The sequence below is a fragment of the Aulonocara sp. 'chitande type north' Nkhata Bay genome, linkage group LG9 (genome assembly GCF_057382095.1).
Source record: "Aulonocara sp. 'chitande type north' Nkhata Bay isolate Kocher_YH1m ecotype deep benthic linkage group LG9, A_spYH_male_GT1.1, whole genome shotgun sequence".
NCBI classification, from domain to species: Eukaryota; Metazoa; Chordata; class Actinopteri; order Cichliformes; family Cichlidae; genus Aulonocara; species Aulonocara sp. 'chitande type north' Nkhata Bay.
The window spans coordinates 20,314,235-20,332,865 of record NC_141352.1 but is presented as its reverse complement, the minus strand read 5'-3'; the positions used below and the strand labels follow the sequence as shown (position 1 = coordinate 20,332,865).

The 18,631-nt window shown below is 40.5% G+C and overlaps 1 protein-coding gene across 3 annotated transcripts in view; it reads left to right on the top strand.

Moving 5' to 3' along the window:
- The first annotated feature begins 209 nt into the window (after window positions 1–209).
- The window catches only part of dlgap1b (discs, large (Drosophila) homolog-associated protein 1b), a 98,551-nt gene continuing 80,129 nt past the window's right edge, over window positions 210–18,631 (top strand). The window contains exon 1 of one of the 3 annotated variants that reach the window (XM_086306420.1): window positions 210–426. The gene's annotated coding sequence lies outside the window, so the exon portion shown is untranslated. The remainder of the gene's footprint in view (window positions 427–18,631) is intronic. The other 2 variants (XM_086306417.1, XM_086306419.1) reach the window with 2 other exon arrangements.

The following is an 18,631-nucleotide window of genomic DNA, read 5'->3' as shown; positions in this document are numbered from 1 at the left end:
TAAATTAGCTAATTAAATGCAGCTGTGAGTATATTTATAGTTTCCCGCCTTTTGCTTATAACAACCTAAGCTTAAGTGTTAATTCACATGACATCATAAGAATTTTACAGCTGGTCTCGAGTATGTTTCGTGAGTCAAATCCGGACGACTCTACCGCGGAGGAATCCAGGCAGCAGACTCCATGTCGGACTTTCCCTTTCTCCGTTCGTGTGAAGCGCTGTTTCATACGTTCAGTGATGCCTCTGCAGCTCACAGACGGAGCGATACAGGAAGATACTACAGTCAGTGGGACCTTATCACCCAAGTGACGTCGTATATGATCAATCCCGACTTGTAATAATCTCAAAGCAAAGAAGCAATTTCAGCCGAATCCCCAGGACTACTCTGGAGGCAACTGTGGGACGGTCAGTCTACTGTGTTGACAAGGTAGGGCAACTGCGCAAATTGTTTTTTCCCCCGTTTCATTCATTCTGCAGTGAGTATTTGTTTGCACCTGTCGTGACTTAAAAACAATCCTCTCTTTGATCAAGTAGTGTTTCGACATCTACTTTTATTAAAACATGCAAACCTGGGATGCAATACTGTTTTTTTTCTCATGTTGTCACATTATTTTCTTCACGATTTACTGTTTAGATTTTTTTTCTTTTTTTTTGTACAAGTTTCTTTAAAACACGGGGCACCTAAAGAGGAAAAAAACAAAAACACAAAACGCCTCATATTTGGGCAAAGTTGTTGGTCTGGACGTTCCCCTTTAGCACGTTGACAGCTGTCCCTACCACTTGCCGCAAGTGATAATGAGGCAAAAATATCCAATCACCCTTTCCGTGCGCCTTGACGGAACAACCGCGTCTGCAATTGCGTATTTGGGATTTTAATATGACGACAAACTGCAGAATTTCTCTTTTACAAGAACACAGTAAACAGTGATTCTTCTAATGAATGCTTGGGGGGGGGGGGGGGGGGGAATCAGAACATGATACTGCCACTTGTTAGACGAGGATGCAGCAGTGACCATGAGAACATGTGCCATGGCTCTCCACGTCCAGAGGTTTGGGGGTAGCATTCTGGTCACTTCTTAATATCCAGCGCTGAAGCCTTGCAGATGGTGCGAGCTCTGCTGGATATTAGGGGTTAAATTCCTTATTTCTATATCCACGTCAAGCTGCTCTGTGGGTTTATTCAGACTATTCTTTGGTCACCCAGTCTCCTTGGAAATTGGCTTTGATGTTGAATGTATTCTGCACTTCTTCCAGCCTGAATGTGTGATTCCAGTCATTAAAACACTGCCTCGAGTAGTAGCCTGTGTAATTCAGCCCATATAAATGAACAACGCTACATCTGTAAATTACTCTCTGGACTAACTCCAGATGTGATGTGAATGGATCACTTGTCTGATGTAAAAATGCACAAGGAGTTTGTCTGCGAAAATAACGCTGCATTAATGGCTCATTATGGATGGGAATGATACACTCAGTAATTCTTGCGTGTGTGGAGGGGCACTGATTTGTTATACATATACATACATATATATGCATGCTACAAGGTAGAGAGAACAGAATTCAAGAATGACAGGAAGGGATCAAGGCTAAGAGGTTAACGAACTATGAAGAAGCCATTAATAGACTCCCAAAATGAACTAAGCACTTAACACACACAGAAATGGGACTATTGACTGAAAGCTGCAGCTCATGCAGATCTGCACATTTTGAGGTCATGTGCTACAGAACAAGAAGCATATTTAATGATTTTTTTTCCCACTCTCCCCGTGTTATCTTCCTCTTTATATTCCTACAGAAATTGAAAGGCATTGCACGCAGACGACCCAAGCACATTCTCTTATCTCAAAGAAGCAGGGAACAATCCCTCAATCTGTTGATCTTCCCTCGGCACATGTGTCACTTCCTTAAACTATAATCATGCACGCTTTCCTTGTTAAACACAAGGGTTCTACATCTGCTCACCTTTCCAACCCAGTCCTCCTTTACAGACCCTCTGCAACTCATATTACTGACTGCAGTGGCTTCATACCACCATGGAGGAGGAGGAGTGTCTGAGTGATCATTAGCAGCATTTCGTCTTTGCCTGTCAGTTAATGATGGACTCGGGGCTGAACTCTAAACCCTATCCTTCATTAGCTTCCCTTTTGTCTTGATGCTGTTATCAGCTCTAGTAGCATCCCCTTGTGTCGTTTCTACATATTCAGCAAAGTCACAGAAAATGTAACTGACTGAACTGTGGATGATTTGTAGCCATTACTTTGTCCACATCAGTAATCGAATGGCTTGTCCTTGTCGGACTGTATTTTTGTTGATCCTGTTTAGTTAAAATCGCGATGATATCTGCTCTGCTACAAAAAAATACGTTTAAACACTTCCTCGGTCACTGCTTTCTGGGTGCTGCCAGTGGAATATTAAGAATGCTTTCGAGGTGAGATAATGGATGCTGAATATCTGTACTTTTCACACTTCTTCCTTCCTCACCAAGTCTCACTCAATCATGCAAATAATGCTGTCCAGATGTAAATGTATCATCATCGCGGGCAGACCAAACAAGCTTGCTTTCTCTTCTGCATGAGATTGCCTCTTAAGCCACGGAAGCCTGAAATTAAAGTGCAATTATTAAAGGGGCCATCAGATTTAAGAAGCCTGGGGGGCAGAAGGGAGGCTTGGACTAGCAGTGGGACAAATATTGCTTTCTGACACCTCAAGGGTTTACAATAAAATTAAGGCACAATGACGGCAAAGAAGATTTTGCAAAGCACAGTGATGACATAGCTGTTACTCATGACTTGTCGCCCCTCAGGTTTTATTAGTGAAGACCAGAAGTCACAGTCATATCATAATGATGGTTGTGGATGACAGCAATGATGAGTCAGCTATTGCCGGATTCTCTGATGTGCTATAAATCCAGGCTGTGTTCTTTTTTTCATTCTTGAATTTTAATTACACTGCACTGTTCAGCAGCGCCGAGCCCTGTCGGGTCTCACTACGTCTTGCTGCTCGTCTGTGGTTCACTTATGAGAACAGGACATCTTCTGTTTCCGAGGTTTCACTCTGGCAATAAGAAGACTTACCAGTTTGGCTTGAGGGGACTCTTCAAGCACTCCTGCTCTACCCGTCTAATCTCAGCCTGCGCACTTTCTGGTGCTGCTTAGATTGGTCGTATGGGAGCTGTCAGCAGGCCAATTTAATTTCTTCAGCTTTTCTCCTGTGAATCTTTTTTAAATCAGGAGAAAAAGCTGTGTGTTAGCTCAGAGAAGCTAAAGAAAGTTATTTTTTAGGATCAAACTACGAACTTAACAAAGACGGTTGCATTAGAGACTGTGCACAGGCCCTCGTGAAGAATTGGTGTGCCATCACCAGTGAAACGGGACACACTGTGCTTGATGCTGAATGAACGCATACTCGGTGCACGGCAACCTGTACTAATACTACACTTCTGAGATTATCTGTCTATTGGCAGGGGTTAAGCCACAAAACGCTTTCTGCTTCCTAGGATTTGCTCGTAATAGCATCTCTGATATTGTACATTTTTTTTTCTATATTCTTGAATGCCATAATTCATTCGTTTATCTGAGACAGTCACTCAGCTGACAAATATAATTAATTTGTGGGGACCCTGATATCAGACTGCAGCTAAAGCATGAGGCAAAGTATACTGACACTGATAATGTCACTTTGGTGGATATACAGTGCTCCGCTGTGGGATTTCTGTGTGTGCAGTAGCTTTTGAGTCACTGATGAGGAGCATTGTTTGCCATTACAGCTTCCCTTCATGCCTGCTAATGCCTGCAGGTCACACTACAGTCTAAGCCCCGGGCTGCCTTTCTTTCTCACTGTTGACAGCATGCATCTCTATACACATTTAAAAACACAAAGTAGCGTACAGTGTATCTTTTTACATCCAATCTGCAGTCCAAGGCGTTTAATGTTTGAACGATGTGACACACACACACACACATATATATATGTATATATATATATATATATATATATATATATATATATATATATATATATATATATATATATATATATATATATATATATATATATATATATATATATATATATAGTTAGTATAAATGTAGTATAAAGACATACATTAGACCTGCTTTTGCCAGGGAACAATGTCAATTCTGATGGGAGAGTGAGAGAAATGGGGAGAGAGTCATGGTCGTTTGCCTTCCAGCTATTGCAGCATGCTCCAACTGTGAAAGGCCACTGCCATTGTTGGGTAACATAATCCACCAGGGAGGCCTTCAGCCAGACACTGGGGAGGACTACCTATACACACTCTCCCTCTCTTTCTCTCTAAGTAAAGATGCATATCCCTTTCAGTGGTGGAATCAGCTGCTGAATGCTAAGCAATTCTGAAGTGTTACCGAACTTGTGTGTGAGGTTACAGCACACACATCCCATTATTGTTGCCATTCTGAGCAGAAACACTCCGCTTGCTACTTGCCTCATTTAAACTGTCTTTTGATAGTGGTAGATCCTGATACTCTCCGGTGATGGCGAGCTGAGGGCCTGGATTAAGAAATACAGACATGCAAATGCCTCCTCTGTGAAAATGTACCCCATAGATAACTGTCTGGATGGTTTTAATCAAGTGTTGTGGAGTGTGTGGTCACCTACGGAATGGATACCAACAATAATGTGTCTGTGAGAAACAGATTTGTGGTTTAATAGTGGAAGCAGTAGCTCACAATGGATCACATATAGACTCGTGCTTACGAGTATTGGGTTGCTTGCAATCTAATTAGCATGAATGTTTTCCCATCATAGAGGCCACATACTCTGGATGCATATGCACATTAGATAGAAGATGCATTTGATATGCACTTGAGGGAGATATACGTGATTCAGGCTGCCTGATTAAAATATTATTTATCTATCCGTACACAATTTAATCCTTTATCAGAAGATAAACAGAAAATGTAGTTGGCCAACTACTTTGATTTCATTAAAAAAAGATAATCAAATTCTTTGGTTTCAGTTTTCAATTTCATTCCTAATGCATGCCATAAAGCAATGGAAACATTATGTTATGACCTCAGTGGTACTAGATTTGAGAAGCTGAATCCACTATATGACTGCCTGTACTGGAGAAGGACATTAAATTTGATTCTCCTTAGCTCTGGGTGTGTGTAAACCAAATGTAAGAAGGTTTAACAACCGTGTAGTCTCAGGGGAAAAAACACAAAACAACAACTGCTGCACAGCTGTTATGCTTTCTGTATATGTAATGTGTAAATCTATGCCAAAAAGGAGTCTATTGAGGGAATCCTTCTTGTATTCTGTATTCCAACTTACAAATGTAATTATGTAATTTTTTTACAGTGCCTAAAGAATGCCCATTGATCCTAAATTCATATTGAATATAATGACTCAAAACATTTTAAATTGGTAGATTAGATTTCTCCACAGGTAAACATGAATCAGGAATTTGAGAAATTGTTACATTTAACCACCGAAGTAGAACATTTAAAAAAGTGGTTCAGGATGACTTGATACATCCACATGGCCTGATTTGAAATTCCTCCACTTTAACATTAGCTGGATTATTTTAAAAAAGCCAAATACCAGTCATGTTGTTCCTGAAAAGGTTTACACATTTGCTTTTCTCACTTACAGCTCCATGGTGTTTTTTCTATGCATGTGAAAAGCCCCTTACAGCTAAGTGAAGTCCCTAAATGCCCCAGTTGCGAGGTGGGTTAGTAGGTTAGTAGACATGTGTCTCACATGCATGAGAAGTGGCATTATGCCATTGTTATTTAAACAGGATTTCACCCTATAATTCCAAACAACACTGACTGACTAAAATCTGAAAAGCCAGCGGCAGCATTGATGCTATTTTTTTTTTTTTGCACCAAAGTCTGTAAGCATGTGTGCACAGTAAAGCCAAGGGCTTTCATTTGCATGCATACTGAAGCTTTAGGAAAGTCTAAATAGCTTGTCTCCCAGACTGACAGTAATGAGAGGAGAGGATTGATGCCTCTTTGAGAAGATTTTGACAAGTTCTTGCTGTTTTGGCAGGAGGCATTAAAGATTATGGTATCGATAGAACAGTGAAAGGTAATCCTGAGCAGTGCTTTATTTTAAGCCCATAATAGTGTGTGCACATGTCCATTTTGCTACATTTTGTCATTTTTGCTAAAAACAGGGGTCTTTTTTTGTATCCAAACAATCCAAAAATATTTTATAACATATATAGCCTGTTATTGAATAAATAAAATCTGATGACTGTCTGACAGAAGCCTAGCAGCCATTTTTAATGTGGGTCCTGTTGCTGCAGCACCCATGTTTTCATGGCAATCATCCTCATGAAACCCTAACCACCTGGGTAGGATGATTAGTAGGAGCACAATCAGTGTCATGTCAAACTATTTGACCATCAAATAGCACAGGTGTCACATCCCTGCGGTAATAAATTAATGTGACATTTTCACCGTTGCCTCATACTGATGGGAGATTTTCCAATCCAAGCCTGATGCACCGTGTTGCACCTTTGGGAAGGGAGCGGGAATTTAAGAGCCATTTAAGAAGAGAAGCCAGAGCCTGCTTAGGTATGTTATTAGACCATCAGTTCCTGAAGAATGGTAAATAACCTGTATTTGTATAGTGCCTTACTAGTCCCTAAGGACCCCAAAGCGCTTTACATATTCAGTCATCCACCCATTCACACACTGGTGATGGCAAGCTACATTGGGGCGCACTGACAGAGGCAAGGCTGCCGGACACTGGCGCCACCAGGCCACCACCAGTAGGCAACGGGTGAAGTGACTTGCCCAAGGACACAATGACCGAGACTGTCGGAGCCGGGGCTCGAACCGGCAACCTTCCAATTACAAGACGAACTGCCAACTCTTGAGCCACGATCGCCAACGAAGTTTTGATATGGGGGCAAACATACTGCACACAGCTTAAACTGTTATTATTATTATTTATATTGCGCAATTAGGAAAGCTTTGTTTTTAACACATGCTAATGTCATTACTAATGGCATTTTTGGATTTTCTCTTTATAGCAAGGACAGAAACTCTCCTGTTTGGATATGTAGCCGCCAGAACATCAGATTTTTTCATTTACTTTCAGTGATATTGAAAACTGATCTGCTGTCAGAAGCTGTTACGGGTAGAATTAACTTCTGGGACAAAAGTACTGCATTTGCTGTAACTGCTTCACAATAAAAGCCACTCCATGTTTTACTAGTTGGTTGTTTTTGATGTGAAGTGACAGCAGTAGACAATATTCAGCTTGCCTTCAACTAATGCAGGTCTGATATGGTTATGGAGTCGGCTGTTAACATTGGGGCTTATCTAGCTCGGGACATGTTGCTTTTGTCAGTATACTTTTATTTAAAGGATGTCAGGCATTAATGACACCATAAATAGCATCAACAGTATCGATAACAGCATTTGATGAAGTTTAAGCCTTCAAGATTAAAGCTTTAAAGAAAATTCCACTTTCTTTTACTTTCATATGTCAAACTGTCTTTATCGTTTCAGTTTTTATTGGTTTCCATCAAGGATTTCCCTCTTTTCCCCAGATATCATACAATTGTATTACTCAGCATACTAGTTTTCTGAGGAGTGGCTTAAAGGAACAATAGGGAGGGGGGTGGGGGGGGGCTTTTCTTGACCAGCCAGCATCCCTTCGTGCCCCAGCTTTCTGCAGTGCCCTCTAGCAGCCGGCCTGGCCGCCTCTCACTAGCTGTGACAGGAGAAGGAGGAAGATGATGAATCAGGGACATGACGAAGATATCCCCAGCATCGACTTCTCCGTGAGATGCTGGGCAGTGTCACACAGGGAGAAAGTGTGATCACAGTTTTATTTATCCAGTTTATAGCTCATGGGCAAGTGTGGTTCCTCAGCCTTGGCAGACTGTTTAATAAGGCCCATGTGTATGTCTCTTATTAGTTTCTGGTTAATGACAGAGCACTTTGCAGTCTCCCTAATAATGGTGTTTTAGTGAGATTTGGAATTCACTTAACTTGCTATATATTCAATCTTTTTAAAGAACCTCCTCCTTTTGCAGAACACTCAGCAGTGGGCATTAGCATGTCACGTGCCTGTCAGTCTCCATGGGAGGTCCAGACTGTCATGTGATCTTACGTCGAGGAAAGCCTCCATGAGCAAGGCTCTTGTGTATTTAAAGCAAGGAGATTTATTTAAGAGCCCATTACACAAGATAAGCTGCAAAAGGTACAGCTCTAAATGGAATAGAGGAGCCTATTTGTAAATGTCCGCAAGTGCCTGACTTTAAGTGCATGGCGGGGAGATGAATGGAGACGATAAGCAATAGAGGGTAATTTTAACAATGGGTATTTGAAAGGGTAGATATTTTGTGATGACAGCCTTTAATTGATCTCATCACTTTTGAATGGGGTTTTTATTGAGCTCATCTAAAGGCTGACAGCGCTAGCTAGAAGGATAGCTCTTGTGTCCTGAATGTCGTACAGGAATTCTGATGCATTCCCCCCCCCCCTTTTTTTAAAAAATCCTGCACAGTACACATGCTTATTTTCATCCAATCCTTGATAACAAAAGCCTGCATGAGATCGTCAGAGGCAGGACTGACTGCGCAGGGAGGTTTGACACAGTTGTTTTAGATCCAGAATGGCATCAGTGCAGGCTGAAAGTTAGTTAAAGCATTAAAAGGATGCACCCAGTATAGTAGTTTGTGGTGCTAAACCATGTCATATAATCAACCGTTAAATAACTTAGGGTAAAAAAGGTAGCACATGCGGGGCTTCAGGACAAAGTAGACTTATCTCAATTTCACTAATTAATCCAGCCCTGTCAACAAACATGCTAACATTTCGGCCTACTGGCCTCCATCAATGCGTCTGCGCAGCCTCAAAGGCCCTTTGTGTTTTGGATTTATTTGAGAGAGTGGCCCTCAAGCATAGTGCCAATCTTCCCAGTAAACCCTACAGGGAGCTTTTCCTGCTGTGAAAAGTTGAAATACCCATTGACTTTCAGTGGCAGCTTACAGTTTTTTCAGCTCTTCTAGCTTCTCTTATTGGAACAGAGCATAAGCTGATGTAATTTCAAAATTACACAATTGATATTTGAGTAGTTAGAAATAAGGCTTACAAGTGTCCATCACTGGGTAGACATGAAGTGTATTTGTCCCATTTTGTATACAGTACATGAATACAACATGGGGTAATCTTCATATGGTTGCATGATTCATAGGATTAGTTGGGATTAGCGAAGCTAACTTTTACATGACAGCAGCAATAATCTGTTCTCAAACTAATAACAATAATCAGGTTGGGAACTAATTCCCACTTGAAACTGACTGCAACACTGCAGCACATTTGACACTTAAATAATTGATAAAGAGAGGAGGGACAGGGTGGGGGTCTAGATGTAATCATAACATGTGCTGGAGTTTCATATAGGACCTACGTACTGTGGAATGTCCATGTGAGAAAAGGCAGGGCCCTAAAACTCTGCCAGATTTCATTTCACGCTCCGCAGAGCACAGCCTCTGAGACGGTGACATTTACATGGCCCTCTATACCACTGCCAGTTGCTGCAGGCCCAAGGCACTGGCTAAATCAGGCACAAGGGCCAATGAATGAGGAGGCAATGCGAGCGGGAGAACAAGGAGGAGATGGCTAATGTGCTGTGCAGAAGAGCCAAACAAGAGAGCATGATTTCATGAGTTGTTAAAAGGAGTGTATCACGTCACGACCGTCCTTAAATTAAAATACTTTTCTTTGGAGGTAGATGCAGATGTGAAATCTATTACTTGTGCAGTGCTAATGCATCATGTTTGCTCCTGTTATACATTATTGGGAGTGCTTCCAGTATGACCAAGACCTCTGTAAATGATTCTGGTCTCTTTGTGGGAGTTGTTTTGCACAAACATAATAAAGGAGTTCATTTAGGGAAAACTCATTAAACAAATAAATGGCACTGCATGTGCATCACCGGGGTTGAACATTTGTGTGTGAGTAGATGGGTAGCATCGGGGGCAGGATTGTTCAGGGATTATCTGCTTCAACGACCACCTGGTTCTCTCTTAACCAGGAGGTCATCGGGCTAGTTTGATTTTAAGTCAATCCCCTCCTCTTACTTAACTTTGTCCCTGACTAATCTAATTTGGTTTGCACCCATAGTAGCGTCCCATTTCACTCTAACCAGTAAGAGTAGCTCAGTCTGTACTGAGCTCTCTCTCGCATTTTTTTTTTTAAATAACACTTCCCATGAGATGTTTCCCAGTTGGCTGAAATAAAAATTCACAGCAGCTGCAAACACTGAGGTTTGTCTGTCTGCTTTCAAAAGAAACCCTTTGGCAATAGGAGAATCGTTCTTTGCCTAAAATCATTCTAGGCTCCTTTTAAAGATCTTCTAGTAAGTCCCCCCAAAACGGTATAAAGACAATGCACATTTAACTTATATAATCATAGATGCACTGGGCAGTTTCTCATGCTGTATCCTCTCAGGGATTTCTGCTATGGAGCCAATTTGGCACAAATTCTCTCCTCATTTTGGTCTTCAAATCTTGGCGCTTGCTTTTGTTTTTGTTCCCTGGCAAGTCACTTTGCTCTGATATTTCTTTTTTTCCCAGGTGGCGTGAAACTATCGATGTGTTTGTGTAAACACATCAGTCAGCATGTTTTGAATGGAGCCAGTTCAACTCTGAAAGCTGTTGTACATGACAGCCTTTCATTGTGTGCAACAATGCCTTATTGAAGTCTGAACATAATGTTGAGCGGTAACCATTACTGCAGGATTATCAGATGTAGAAGAAGACAAGGCAGATGGATACAATGATGGGAGTAGTTTGAGACAGGTGGAGGTCAGCATTGCTACCACGCAGTCTCACTGGTCCTGTTTGTCACGGAGCAGTGAATCAATACAATTGTCAAGTGGATGAGTCCACACTGCTAGTTCATTACAAAGTGTTAAATCTAGCAATGGTGCTTACTAACTGCCATAATGAGGTGGTAACAAAGTTATGGAATGATTAGTGAGCATGTGTCCCAGCAGGACGGCGAGGGAGAGCGAGCTTGGGGAGGTTACAGTATGACAGATGGTGACTGTATGTGTGTGTCACTGTGTGAATACGTGAACGCTACTGCTTTGGGGTTGTTTTTGCACACAAACAAGTGGAAAAAAATAACTAAATATTTCATTGAACTTGATGATATTGATGCTAGCAGGGACTTGGACTTACAGGCAGTTTTGATTTCATTCCAGTGTGATTCATCAGCAGGGTCAGCTTTGACAGCAACGCTTTTTGAATATTGTTTTCAATTTAGTTGATTATAAATTAGTTGTGCTAAGAACAGTATTGTCAGTGTTTGATTGGCAAGAAAAGATGGTTATTTTTAGCATCCTGTGTTAAAAATCGTGTTTTGATGTGTCAAACTATCTTTTTTAAAAATTCTATTTGCAGATTATATTATCTTAGCTTTATGCTTTTTATCCAGATTCAAGGCTTCCTTAACAATATCTTAAATAGAAGTAATCCTTTTTGCATTAATTCATGGATTCTTATGTGCTTTACTGGGACAGTCATTTGTAAATTCAAGTCTATACAGATTACGGAGGCTGACAAACACACTGACCATTATCAGGCTTGTTTTCACGATATCACATGATACTACTACACAAATCTGTAAAGCATGCCAGAAGGGGTGTAAAATAAACGCAACTCCGCGTGTGGTGTTTTTAGGTTCTGCCGTAAATCACCATGTTGCACGTTGACTGCAAGAGAAGGAAAGAGAACGAGTGGAGGCAGAGGAGGGAGGGGCTGAATCTGTGGTACAAAGCCAAAACACGACCGATGCCAAGGTGGCAGGCACGGAAGGAGGTGGAAGAGAGTGAGAGGGAGAAGATGAGAAGGGAACACCTTCTTCTCAATCTAATAAGCTGCATGTATAGGCACTGAAGGACAAACCCCTATTTATAACCAATCATCTAGATTGCCCCCTTTCACGCAACTAGCATTTTCAGGGGTGTTAGGGGTTATTTTTCTACATACACGAGAGGCCATTTTCTTCCATTTCTTTTTGCGACGTGTTTAACAGGCTCGAAAATGGCTCAAACTACATAACAGCGAGTTGTGACAATTTTGGGGCACATGCATCATGCATTTGCTCACTGTTAGTCATTTCACACCCACAGGAAGAAGACAAATTGGTCACATCCATTTCTTTCTTGTGTTTTTTTTCTCTTTTGTTTTGTTTTCTTTACTGGGGCACCATTAAAATGCACCTAAACGGTGACTGTTAAAATTCATTGCAGGAGATGTACACTAAATGCAGATAGGGGGGGGAAAAAACGAATATTAATTGAAAATCCACGCCCACATCCTGTCAACTCTTTAGTGACTGAGACATTTAGAGGCTAGATTTATTTGTAATTTAATTAGCGGGGAAGAAAAAAAGGTCACACATGCTGAGATCTGTGCACATGGGTGACGGGGAGAGTTCTTTGCTAATTGAGCACAAAATGGACTGACAGCTGGAGGTCAGGCATCAGTTGGCCCTGTGGCCTGGGCGATGGGGCTGATGTGGAATTAGCTGGCTTCTCGTCCTGTTATTGGTGCTTTTTTTTCAGGTCACCAGCTACGCCTGCATTCTCGTTGAGCCTTTTCAGGGACATGCCACTTTTAGTATAGATAATCTTGATGTACATAATAAAAGTGGTTTTGGATTGAATTCAGGACAGCAGATTTGCAGGGAGATCAAAATATGTTTTTGGCTGAAACTAAGTGATGGTGTGTGTGTGTGTGTGTGTGTGTGTGTGTGTGTGTGTGTCTGCATGTGTATTTTTGTGTGTGAGTGAGACAGAGACATAGTGGAAAGGGAAGAGGGAGAGATGAATGAATGTCCCTGACTGAGAGCAAGCTAGTGCAGCTTGGAGGAATGACTTCAGCACCACGGACAGAGTCTCATGCTCCAGGCACATCACAATACTCTTTTATCTGTATCACTACATGCCATCTGTTCACACAGGCACACGCACCGATTGAAAAGTGAATGCACGTTTATAGATTAATGAACATTGCAATGCTGCAAAGATCTGAGGGGCAACTTTCTGTGACAAGCTCAGCGAACTCAAGATTGCAGCCTGCGAAAGGAACCGAGCTGAGCATTACCTGATATATTTATCTGCTTTTTTTTTTTTTTAAAGCTTACACATTTAAGGAAATGTAGTTAGATAAATGCTGGCAAACACTCATGGTTCTCGCATGGCATTGCACAAAAGAAGGAAGCATCAGAATAGAGAATACCAATCCTAAAATCACAGTTTCTAGTCGTTTCTAGACACAATCTGAAACAACAGCTTGGTTTCAGAACCTTCTATACGAAAGCATATTTGTTCATTTTAGCCTCCAGTGTGTCTTGGCTGGTAGAAACATATTTGTTTCAAAAGGATGACTGCTTGAGTTTGTGTGATGTTCAGCTTCTAGGTACAGTAGGCGCTGCCTGACATCGCACAGATGAGATAGATCAAACTAGTTTCCTGCCTAACAGTGTCGAGAGGATCTGGGGACACATCTCCAAGCTGTTTCATCCCCACCATACTTGAATATTCATTTCCGTCTAGCTTACTTCCTTGACTCCGTTTAGACAGGCATTTCATTGAACATTCTAGTCTGGGCAAGATGGTTCTTGTCTGAATTACACTTAAAAGTTTTCAAAAGTTCTTTTCTTGTCTTTTGTTTGCACTTGGCACATCAAAAAGGAGATCAAGTGGAAAATGCAGACAGACACCTATTTACGCTCTAATTTGAGGTCATGAAGCAAATCAATTAAAAGCATTGTCCCATTTTTTGAATGAGACGTGTCCAATGCATTATGAACGGCAAGCAAGGCTTTGTAGCATAATTAGCAAGTTGTCTAGAAGAGGATACAGATTTTTTTTTTCTCTTCACTGAACACTTTCCACGCTCCCAGGCAGACAGGCAATAAGAGCCTGCATGACATACTGGCATTTGTGAGGACACCAAAATCTCTTTGGCTGTTCTGGCAGAGAGAGAGACAAGTGCACAGGCAGCAGAAAATGGCTTAGTCAGGGTCATCACTAGCCAATAGCTTTGGATAGCTGTGACAAGCCAGGGCATTTTCTCAGGCTCCAATAAACCGAGTGAGAAAAGATCTTCTTGGTGCAACTTTGCCAACAAACCATTTTCTCACGGTATTTACTTGGAGTAGTTATCATACATTTGATGGAGTAGTGTGAATGATGGGGCCACCATAAGTAGAAAATACCTTTTAAAAACAGAATTGTATGTCATAGGTGTATATGTTTTTTATAATTATTTTAACTCTACAAACCTCAATCACAAGTGGTGATTGTATTTTTTTTCTAATCTGCATGAACAGCCACATCAGAAAGGGAAAGCTTCATTATGTCTGGAGTCATCTGAGTCACAATGCCTCTGTTTCCTGCTGGGATTATTCTTTCCATGTCAAAGTGCCTTTTTCTCTTCTGCATCTGTCTTTTCACTGCAGATGCATGTAATCATATATTGTTGTTGAAGTTCAGTGGCCCGCAGAACAACAGATGTACTGTACTTCCTGCCACGCAAGCCATGTCTCTTAAGCTTTTGTTAAGTGGGATGAAAGTCCACTGAAATCTCCTAGCTAAGGGTAAAGGTTCATCATGTTCTATAGACACTTTGTTTGTTTTATCATAATGTCTTTAAAAAATAAAAATATATATATATATATATATATATATATATATATATATATATATATAGAGAGAGAGAGAGAGAGAGAGAGAGAGAGAGAGAGAGAGAGAGAGAGAGAGAGAGAGAGAGAGAGAGCGCTCTGAAATGTACAGGTAAACACAATTGCCCCAAAACAGAGTGGGAGATACTGTATTGACAAAGTACATCCATTTTATGCACATGCACAAAAACACATACTTGATGATGTCATTTGTATAATCTGATGGAATCTGGGCCAGCTTGGACGAGGAGGCAGCCGGAGGGATGAGCAGTCACTGTCATAATGATTTGGTGTGTAGGAGGGGAGGTATGGGGAAAAGAGAAGTGTGTGTGTGTGTGTGTGTGTGTATTGGAAAGGGGTGTCACCAAACACACTATTTTCTTCCTTGTTCACTGGGGGTTTTTGCTTCATACGCAGGCTGCAAAAAACAAAATGTACCGATGTGTGAGTCATTACACTTCGTGGTGTTGTAATTTATGCAGTCACTTAAATTAAAAGGAAATGGTTCTGCTTCATGTGAACCATTAAGCTATTACTCATTTATTTTTGGCTGATGTGAACAGGTGAGCTGAGGAAAATGTGTAAAACACGAGATAAGAACAAGGGGAGATCATTACTGGTTCGGTGCTTTTGAAGGTTTGTTGGTAAATGCTGCAATTATCGTGCTTACACCCAACTGTGATAAATGGCAGATTTCCTTCAAGCCTAAACACACACATTCCACATTTTTTCCTGTGTTCATCCTTTAAATGTTGGCTTTGCTTTTGGAATACCTCATGTTTCCAAATGGCACACAATTTGGGGCAACATCTTTGATAGGGAGGGAAAAAAAAGCTCAAACAAAAACATTGCGTTTGGTTGCAAGCCATACAATAAATTCTTGGAACAAATCCTGTTGAAGTCACACCAGGCATTTAGATTTCTAATTAAGCTATTGTTTCTTGCCAACCGTTAATTCTGATAGTTTTATTCTCTTGATAGTCAAAAATGGAATAAATTAATTGAATGTTTACATGGCAAATGAGGACGCCAATGTCATTAACACATTAAAAGAACACCATTCACCATATTTAACCTTTTTACAGCAACCTGCAAAACGTCTGCCAACTGGACAGCTAACGTAATAGGATAGCTAACAATCAATGTGTGTCTATTGATTTAAGCACAGCCCCAATACAGCCAGACCACACAGTAGTGATGCATCAACATCCTCTGATTGCCCTTAAGCAAATGTCAATAAAAATAATTAACTGACTATTCTGTATTAGTCAAGAAGAAGAAGAAATGCACTACATCTGTTGTTATTAGACTCTTTAATCTGCTGTTTAAGTAAAATAATGGCCTACTTTTTAAATTTTTACAGCCTAATTTTTATATCTTTTGGGGTTTGGTTTTTCTCAAAGGGAAATCATTTTCTAAAGCTTTTATTTTGATAAGCATTTCAGTCAAGCTCTGGCACACAGTATACAGACTTACTGCGTCAATCATTACATGGGATCATCGGATAAAATATATGCTTCTGTCTTAAATTTCATCTTGCACTGCAGTTTTGGCTTTTTTGCGTGTCCTTAATGATGATTTTTCAGGATCATATTGTGTGTTGCAGTCGGATCAGCCCGCTGAAGGTTATATTCTATACTCTTTATTCTGTGTGTTTTGCACATCTAGTCAGCATTTCTATGCATATTTAATCATTTACTTGAATCTTTGTGTTGTTCTTTGATGGGAATCCTGTAAGCCCGATGCAGGATAGTGGGGAACTAGACAGGTTTGTGTCCAGTTTAGTCGACATTTAGATCAGCAAATAACTGTCAGGCAGTGGAAGCATTCCTGCTTGTCAGTGTAATGCTGCTGGCTCCTGGGACCACGGTCTACTCAGGTGATGGCACTTACTATAAGTCCGATGATATAACTGCCACACTTGCTGCCAACTATAACCTACACTCGACCCATCTCGACTCCTCTCTCAGCTTCTTTGGCACAGCTGGGCATGAGGAGAGTGGATAGCATAGAAGAGTTGGACACTGAGTCATCAAAATTTAAGTGCAGTCAAACACGTTCATGTTGGCATATTATAAAAAGACACACAAGGCCTGTAGAAGTCCAGTTCTGAAGTCTTTAAAAGGCTTAATCGAACAACTATTGCTTGAATTTTTATTGAATTATTCATCTGAGGACTATTTAATCTCTAACTATGCGGCCTATGTAGCATTTAATATCATTACAGATTTCTAGAACCGACTGATGGGTCTATGGAAAAATAACATCAGTCAATAACATGACTGAGACATGGAGACATGCACTGCCTTTTTGTAAATGTTATATGTATGAGCTTATGCACCTGGTTGTGTAGTATTCTCGCTAAGCCTTAGTTTGTTCAGCATGTGTAATCCCCTTAAAGTCCCCACTGATAGCCTGACTACTTTCACTTCAGATTAGCTGAGGTAGAGATCAAGAAGTGCCCCTCTCACCAGCATCTAGGACGACACATGGTTCCTTACAATGAAACTAGCTTCACGTAGTGTGCAGCTATAGAGTTGGACAGGGAATACAAAATAGATGCAGAATATAAAATTCATTTGCCGTGTATGGTTGTGTTTATAATTATTCCTTGAAGTCAGTTCCGGTGCACATCTGTATTCATTCTCACACACACTGGAATCTGCTTTGCATTCTTGCATTTGGTCTGTTTGGACATATAAGTATACTTTTCATATTGCAAAAAATAGTTATGTAGGCGTGATAAAAAAGATGTTTTTCCTTAAAGAAGCCCAAGCATCTTTTCTGATGAGCTATGCTTTTTTTTGTCTTTTTTTTTTCAGTAAGCCCAAGTGTGATCCCACGCTGCATTAATTGTGTAACTCGCAGAGAGTTGTGAACAATTATACACGAGCTAACAAGTTAATGGGAGGTAGAATATAGTGTGTACACACTGATTTAATGACTTTATATGCTTCTTATGGGATTGTCTAGCGAGAGAGCGCTAGCGAGTGGCAGCCAGATGGAGGGTTGAGTGTTAGTCTGCAGGTCTGTGATTCACTCTCTGCACACAAATGCTAATGTTTGGGTTCACTGCATGTTTAAATAGACATTATCTGTTATTTATCTGGTTGGAATGATGGAGGGATGTTTAGGCTAATGAGGTTCCATAGTGAAACATTAGAATTACACCTGTTGTTGTCATGATCCCCAGGTTTTAGACCATAAGCTTTTTTTTTTTTTAGTTCATTCTTTTAGGTTTTGAGAATCATTTGCACTTGGGGTTTGTTCCTTTTTTCTTTTGTAACATAGGTTATATTGTTTATATTTTTCCTGTATGCCATTTATATTTTCTAGCAGTCTCTGTTTGTATGTCTTCCTCTAAGTCCTACATGTTAGGTTATGATTGGGATGGATCTCTAATATTTAGCTGTTTAGTTCTAGTCTTGTCTCTGTATTTGTCTTTTTGTCTCTCTTGTCTCCCTGTTTAGTTGTCAAGTTGTTTTTTGTTTTGTTTTTACTCATTCAGTTGTGTCTCCCTTCCGGTTTTATTTAGATAACTGTTCTTTTATCTCATGTTAGGTTTCACTTCCTTTGTCTCCTTGTGTTGATTAGTTTAAGTTAATCCTCCCAGGTGTTTCCACCTGTTACCTCTCCTCCTGGTATCTGGGATGTATGTAATTGTCTGAGCTTTCCCTTGTCTTTTCACATTGTCCCCCATATCTGTGTGTCATCTTGCCCAATGCTTTCTAAGATTTCTGCTATTTGGATTGCCTGCGCTGCAAATGTTTTACACTATTTGTATTCCTTTCTCCTAACAGTATTAAAGATGATTTTTTTCCAGTGTATTCCTGTCTCCCTGTTGCGACCTTACACTCCCACTTCATGCATTTGGGTCCAGAATCTGCAAAATATATAGTTAAATTATGTCATTTGTAATGTTTG